This window comes from Triticum dicoccoides, chromosome 6A, assembly GCF_002162155.2.
Source record: "Triticum dicoccoides isolate Atlit2015 ecotype Zavitan chromosome 6A, WEW_v2.0, whole genome shotgun sequence".
Classification (NCBI taxonomy): Eukaryota; Viridiplantae; Streptophyta; class Magnoliopsida; order Poales; family Poaceae; genus Triticum; species Triticum dicoccoides.
In genome coordinates this window covers 115,968,262-115,974,611 of record NC_041390.1, presented here as the reverse complement: position 1 = coordinate 115,974,611, position 6,350 = coordinate 115,968,262, and the positions used below count along the sequence as shown (strand labels likewise).

The following is a 6,350-nucleotide window of genomic DNA, read 5'->3' as shown; positions in this document are numbered from 1 at the left end:
GGAGCGGCGGAGAAGAAAATGCTACATACTAAGAATCCCTTGGGCTTGATGTGTGCGCTACTTTCGTTTCGCTGAACTGCGCGATGTGCAGGCATGGATCTCAGCGCCCCGCCGCACGGGAGGGTGAGGATGCACACGCCCCTTGTCAGATTTTCCCAACTATGAAAAAAGATTCGCACTCTTGCTGTGATTAGTGATCAATTGATTGCCTAGTCTTAGTGGAGGCTGTGGACTATTACCGCGACCAGCTAACTGCCTACACTCTGTGGCTTGATGGTGATGCTCTGGCTCGTGTTGTGTCCGTCCTCATCGCGAATGTCCTGCCTCAGCTTTCTCATGAAATTGTGGGACTCTTTCAGCCTTCATCATATGGACTCACCTTTGTCAGCAATACCAACAGTCTGGTGATGCCATTTACCAGTCCGCAGGGGTAAAACTTCAGCAGGAAGATGCCGCTGTTGATGAGTTCTACGCTTAAGAGTTCTGCTATTCAACATCAGCTGGATTATCTTTGCATTGCTGGTTGTCACACATGCTTTTGTTGCGTGGTTGTTCGTGTTGACCTGTAGTTCCAACGAATTCCTAAGTTCTTGATGTGGCTCTGTAAGGAGTTTGAGCCATGACATGCCCAACTCTTTGTGAATGTGCTCCATGTCTCTTCTGAAGGCACTCACATAGATACACGTAGAGGAGACTCATCTGCATGGTGCTGGTTTAATAGAGCTTCCTCTAGTGCTACACTGAATACTACTAGCTACCTGCCCATGTGTTGCAACGGGGCATACATGTTCTATTGGTTCAATAACAATCATGTCCGACATATACCTTACGCCCATCATATTCTAGATTTTGTAAGATTTGATTTGATTTGAGTATGGGTAGGGGATGGTAAGGAAAGATTTGATTTAGTCGAGGTCTTGTTAAGATTTGATTTTAGTTGGATATGGGCAAGGGAAGGCAAGGTAAGTTTTGATTTAGTTCAGGTTTTGATAAGATATGATTTGATTGAGTTGATGCGGGACATGGTTACGGTAAGATTTGATTGAGTTAATGCATGATATGGTTTCCAATAGGAAAAGGAAAGGAAAGTATCGTTGTGGTTTTGATTATTCCAAACTAAGGAGGGCATGAAGAGGAAACACCAATGTAAGGGGGCGAGGGAGGAGGTGAGGAGAACGTACCAACTCCGCAATATCGCTTGCACCTCCTAGAGCATCTACAACCGGGCTCCTCAAACCCTCGCTAAACGTTCGAGGGGACAACCTGGCCACTGCTTGGTCACGAATTCGCCACCCAACCGCTCGCCTATACCCTGCCCAAACGATCGAGCCGACCGGCACCCTCATACCTAGTCCAAATGTGGGGCGGTCCGAACGCGGCCCCCACGTCGAGCTGGCCTAGTCTGATCCCACAAATACCCCACCCTGGACAAAACCTCAGAGTCCACTCTTGACTGCTCCGCTCCATTGCCTGTCTCCTTTCGTAGTTTCGTCCACTCTGCAGCCCCTCCCCTTGCCACACCATGTCCAACTCCAGCAACGGATCCGTCAACGAGTCAGACTTCATTGTCTAGGGGGCGCTCAAGGAGGTATCTAACTCCTCCGCCTCGGACGACGAGGAGCACATCCTCCGCATTGCCCTTCGCCGTTCGTGGATGGATAGGGGCGGGAACTCAAGCTCCGCGGCCTCGGTGGCCCGAAGGGGAAGCTCCGCATTGGCCTGAAGCCACACATCGTTGTCCGCGCCCTCCCCTGTCATGTGGCGGGGCGACTAGTGGTGCTTGGCACCTCTAGTCGTTGCTTCTCCCGAGCGGCGCTGGGTGCTCGTGCTCGCACTGCAGAGCCTGCTGCCATGGCTGCCTGAGTTGAAGGCGCGGGTCGATCGTCACGCAAGGCAGAGGGCCGTGCAGGCCTTCAGCCGGCCCGATTGTGGGTCGTGCAGATCCACGCTCGAGCCCCCCCCCCCCTCCCCACCGATCTCCTCCGCGACGCATCTGCCGGTCCTTCACATCGGTGGAGACGGACACTCGCCGCCGCTGCTGTCGCAAAAATGCGAAGGTGCTCCGTATTGGCATCGAGAAGTCCGAGCGCCTCGTGAAGCAGAAGGCGGCGGCCGTGGCAAAAGCCGCCCGACTCACTAAGGAGCAGGCCCACGCCGCTAGGCGTCTGGCTGGGTCCGTTCCGCACATCCGCATGGTTGAGCAGAAGCTCTGCCGTCCCTGCCGACGAGGCGTGAGCTTTGGCTTGTCAACAACCATGAATATTCGGCAGCCATAGCCATGGGAACAAGATTCTGCACATCTGCCATGGCCGCCATGAGCTTGTATTGGCCCATTGATGTGAGGTGGAGGGGGTATTCAAGGAGAGACCCGCGTTAATGGAGCGACGCAAGTTCTGGTGTTGAGGGGATCAGGTGATCTAGACAAAGCAACTGTTTTTTCTTTTCCTATTTTTGTTCTGCTCGGTTTATTTCCTAAGGAAATGCTCGGTGGACTGGTGCGTTATGGGCTTGGTTGGCGTAATGGTCTGCTGATGGTGTTTATACACTCTTAATAATACATATACCAGACTAACACATATACAGGCTCAGGACACCAACCAAACATCTGTCCATCAGGAGTTCAGGACTGCCTGACCAGGCAAAAAATCATCAACATCTCAGGCTGAGGATTTTCTCCAGGCATGAAGCTGAGGACAGTAACCAAACTAGTGATAAGTCTGGCATCCCCTCCGTATCTACTAGCATCTACTAGTAGTTTGCTATCGTATTTTGCTATGTAGCTATGTTGAAGATGCTACCGAACAATCTATGTCTTGCTATGTCGAACTTGGTATGTCCTGTCCTGTTTATATGTTGATCTACGTCTTGCTATTTTCACGTTGCATGCATTGCATGGATTTGGGGGTTTGCATATGAGGGGGACGGCTGTGGACGCGGACATTTGAGGTTTGAGGGGTGATTGGACACGTCCGAGGATATATAGGGGTTCAAATTAGTACTACCTCCCTTCCAAATTATAAGATGTTTTGGATATTTCAATATGGTCTACATAGACTGAAATGAGTGAACAAACACACTAAAACGCGTCTATATACATCTGATTCTCATTTTTTTTATAAGATCTTATAATTTGGAATGGAGGGAGTACATTCTGGTTGTAGATGCTCTAAAGTGTTAGGGTTGTAAACTTGGTAAACAGATTCAGTTATCTTAATGTTCACCTCCGAGCTTCTGATGGTGAGCCTCTTTATGGTCTGACTCACTAACGTCATCTTGTTAGTTGCCTTGTCTAACTAGCATCTCCTATCCAGTTCGCGTTCTGGGTCACCTCCTTCGGGTTCTACATATCGTTCGCATCTCTAGCCACTTTCTGCTTAATGTGTCTTTTCTTAGTTTCTCATTGCCAGCAAGACAAAGAAACATATTGCAATTTCCTGTTTGAGCAGAGGCCGAGGTTGCAAGCTATGGCTCTTGTGACAGAGGTGACTTGATTACGGTGGTCACTTGAGGATTTTTGTCTTTCTGTTACTACATCGACTCCTCTTTTGTCTAACAACTCATGTGCTATTGGTATTTCTTGAGATTTGGTAAAAGCAATAGCTCAACAAACATATTGGTATTGACGCTTATATGAGATAATAGGTACAAGATCAGGTTGCTCTTCGGTATGTGCCTTCGGAGCTTCAGTTGGAGGCCTTGGGAATAGATCAGGATATTTCCCTCGTAAAAGTAAGTTTGTATATTCACGCTATTGTGCACTGCATCCTAAAACTTATTAATTGCCTAAGAAATTGTTATAAGTTTCTTACAGATCTTATGCTAAAGACATTCCCACTTATTTATATTTCCTTGGCCTTGAACATGAATTAACTCAATTGAACTCACATTCCAAATGGATCTTATCTTTTTGTAGCAAGTCAGTTAAGGAGAGCAAGCCAATTAAGAAAATATTTCAATCATGGTCTTTAGGGTGTGTGTGAGGTAGTTACGGGAGATGTGTAGAGACTAGAGAGTAAGCCAATTGAGGAATCTTATCATTGCAGTCTGAATACATGGTTGCTATTATCTTGGGCCTATTTTTACGTATCATCTCCCTCCTTTCCTTTATGTGGTCATCTTGACCAGGCGTCAAAAATGAGACAACAGTATACAATACTACTACTAGATTAGGATAACTTGGCGCTTACCATCCAGGTTAGCTAATTGAATTAAGTATTGTATACCACTACATGTACTTTAATTTGTTGGTAGCTGACCAATGAGTACCTCAGAACTGAATGAAGCTAACTGATGGTTTGTAACCATTTAGTACTTAGTTTACCCCAATTTGCGGCTACGAAATTGAAATCCTGGATCTTGTTGCAGGCTGCACTGATCGCTGCTAAGGCACAGGGTGCTGATGACGTCGCTGACAACGAAGGCAAGGGCATCATGCTATTTGTCAGTACAAGGGGAGCGAAGAGAATGGTGAGGACTGTGGCTGATTTACTGAAGGAAGCTGTACGTGATGGTTTATTTCTACGGTGATTGTTTTCTTCCTGCCGATTCCTCAAGAGGATATGGGGCCTCTTCCCATTGGAGGCATATATGTATTCCTGAGTATATCTTGCATGTACTGTCTTGTCATAGCAAGCAACTTGGGACCAGCTTCAGACAAATAGTATGTTTCAGTTTTGAACCAAACTAGGCTACTCCTGCAATGAATGAATTTCCGTTTTGGTTTGCACACACAGTGGATTGTACTGCTGTTCTTTTTTTTGGGCAAGTCCCCAGATTGTACTCGTCCACAAATAAATGCATGCAGTGGGTTCATAATTCATGCTAGTATGTATGACAAAAGGCGCAGAATTGACAGCAATTTCATGGTCCATCTGCATCTCCAGCAGAAAGCACTATTCAGCCACAGATTATTGGCCGAGAAGTTGGTAAACTGACACAGTACAACTGTTGGCAAACATCTGGAAGAAGCACAGATTTCAGTTCCCCATTGTGGAGAAAACCAGGCCAGGTTGCAAGGGGTGATCTGGGTCCAAATCCGGGTCTGAACTGAAGATCTGAAAGAGATGGGAATCACTAGACAGAAATCATAATGGGGCTAAGGAAAATGCACGTATCTTTGTAAAGTGGTGGTGGTGTGCATGTGCGCCTTTGTGATCCAACTTCAAATTTGTCGCAATCCACAACCAAACAAACCCAAAACCAAACCAAACCTGTTGTAGACATGATGTTGAAACGCTGGGGCAAGCACTAGGATCACAACAGGCACGAGGGCCTGAAGAAACTGATATGTGATCGGTTGAGGCGTCACATTCACCCTCTAGATCACTGACCTCAGGAAAAGGAGATCATCTTTATTTCAGCTATTAATTCATTGAGTGGGCACTCAAAATGGTCAGTCAGATGGGGACCCAAAAGGCAGATGAGGCTGGCCCATATCAAACCTCTTTCTACTGAGAACAACATTGCAAATTGCTACCACCTCCGTTTCAAAATATAAGACATTACGTTTTGGTAGGCCTCATGTGAACGTCTTATATTTTGAAACATAGGCAATACTTGTCGTGCTACCTGTTCTTACTGAGAACGGCACGGGTAAATGCTATAGTTGCTTAACATTGGGAATGCAATAAATTTGCAAGAGGGATGTAGTTGGTTCGCTAACACAGTCTAACATAATATCATGTAATGATCTACTAAAATGTAGAGTTTTACCACTGCATAAAGGCTTATCCTCTGTTGCCATTTGCCAATAGTATCAATGTATAACCTACATAGAAATAGGGTTGTGAATGGCAAATAAACGGCGCCCGCGAGTCTTGTTTAGTTAGTTTTAGCTAGCTCGGTAGTTCATTTTCCCTGGAAAAATCAACTTTATTGAACTGTTAGAATATAAGTGGTGGATTAAACGGCCCTGGTTTACATCCTTACATAGAATACGACCAAAACAGGCATTAGGCAGCAAGGGTAAATGAGTTATATTAGAGGCCCTACACCAACAGCATTGGTATTCCGCAAAACAAAGTGTAGGCGTGCATACCAAATATGTCTAGTTACTATTAAAAAGGTTATCAGAACGCTGACAACTTTGAGGTAAACTTGATCTATGTGCTTTGGTTCCAGTTCACAGAACTAGGATGAGCTGCAGAAACATACTACCTCCGTGCGGAATTAACTGGCCAGCCTAGAGCCGAGGGCTGGTGGGCTCCATATCTTCAGAACTCTACAGAATCCACCGATGCGATTCCAGTGCTTATGTTTCTTTTAGAGAGGCCATCTATCTTGGTTGCGGAGAGCGCCTGACCCCCGCGTCGCACCCCGCTCGGGCGACAAGGGTGGTACTCCAACCCTAG

General features: G+C 46.4%; 1 protein-coding gene across 3 annotated transcripts in view; it reads left to right on the top strand.

Annotated features, from left to right (window-relative positions):
- LOC119315426 (zinc finger CCCH domain-containing protein 45-like) overlaps positions 1-4,730 on the top strand; it is an 18,926-nt gene extending 14,196 nt beyond the window's left edge. The window contains exons 4-5 of one of the 3 annotated variants that reach the window (XR_005152764.1): positions 3,643-3,729; positions 4,366-4,730. The gene's annotated coding sequence lies outside the window, so the exon portion shown is untranslated. Of the gene's footprint in view, positions 1-2,583; positions 3,730-4,365 lie in introns of all 3 variants that reach the window. The other 2 variants (XR_005152765.1, XR_005152766.1) reach the window with 2 other exon arrangements.
- The last annotated feature ends 1,620 nt before the right edge of the window (positions 4,731-6,350 follow it).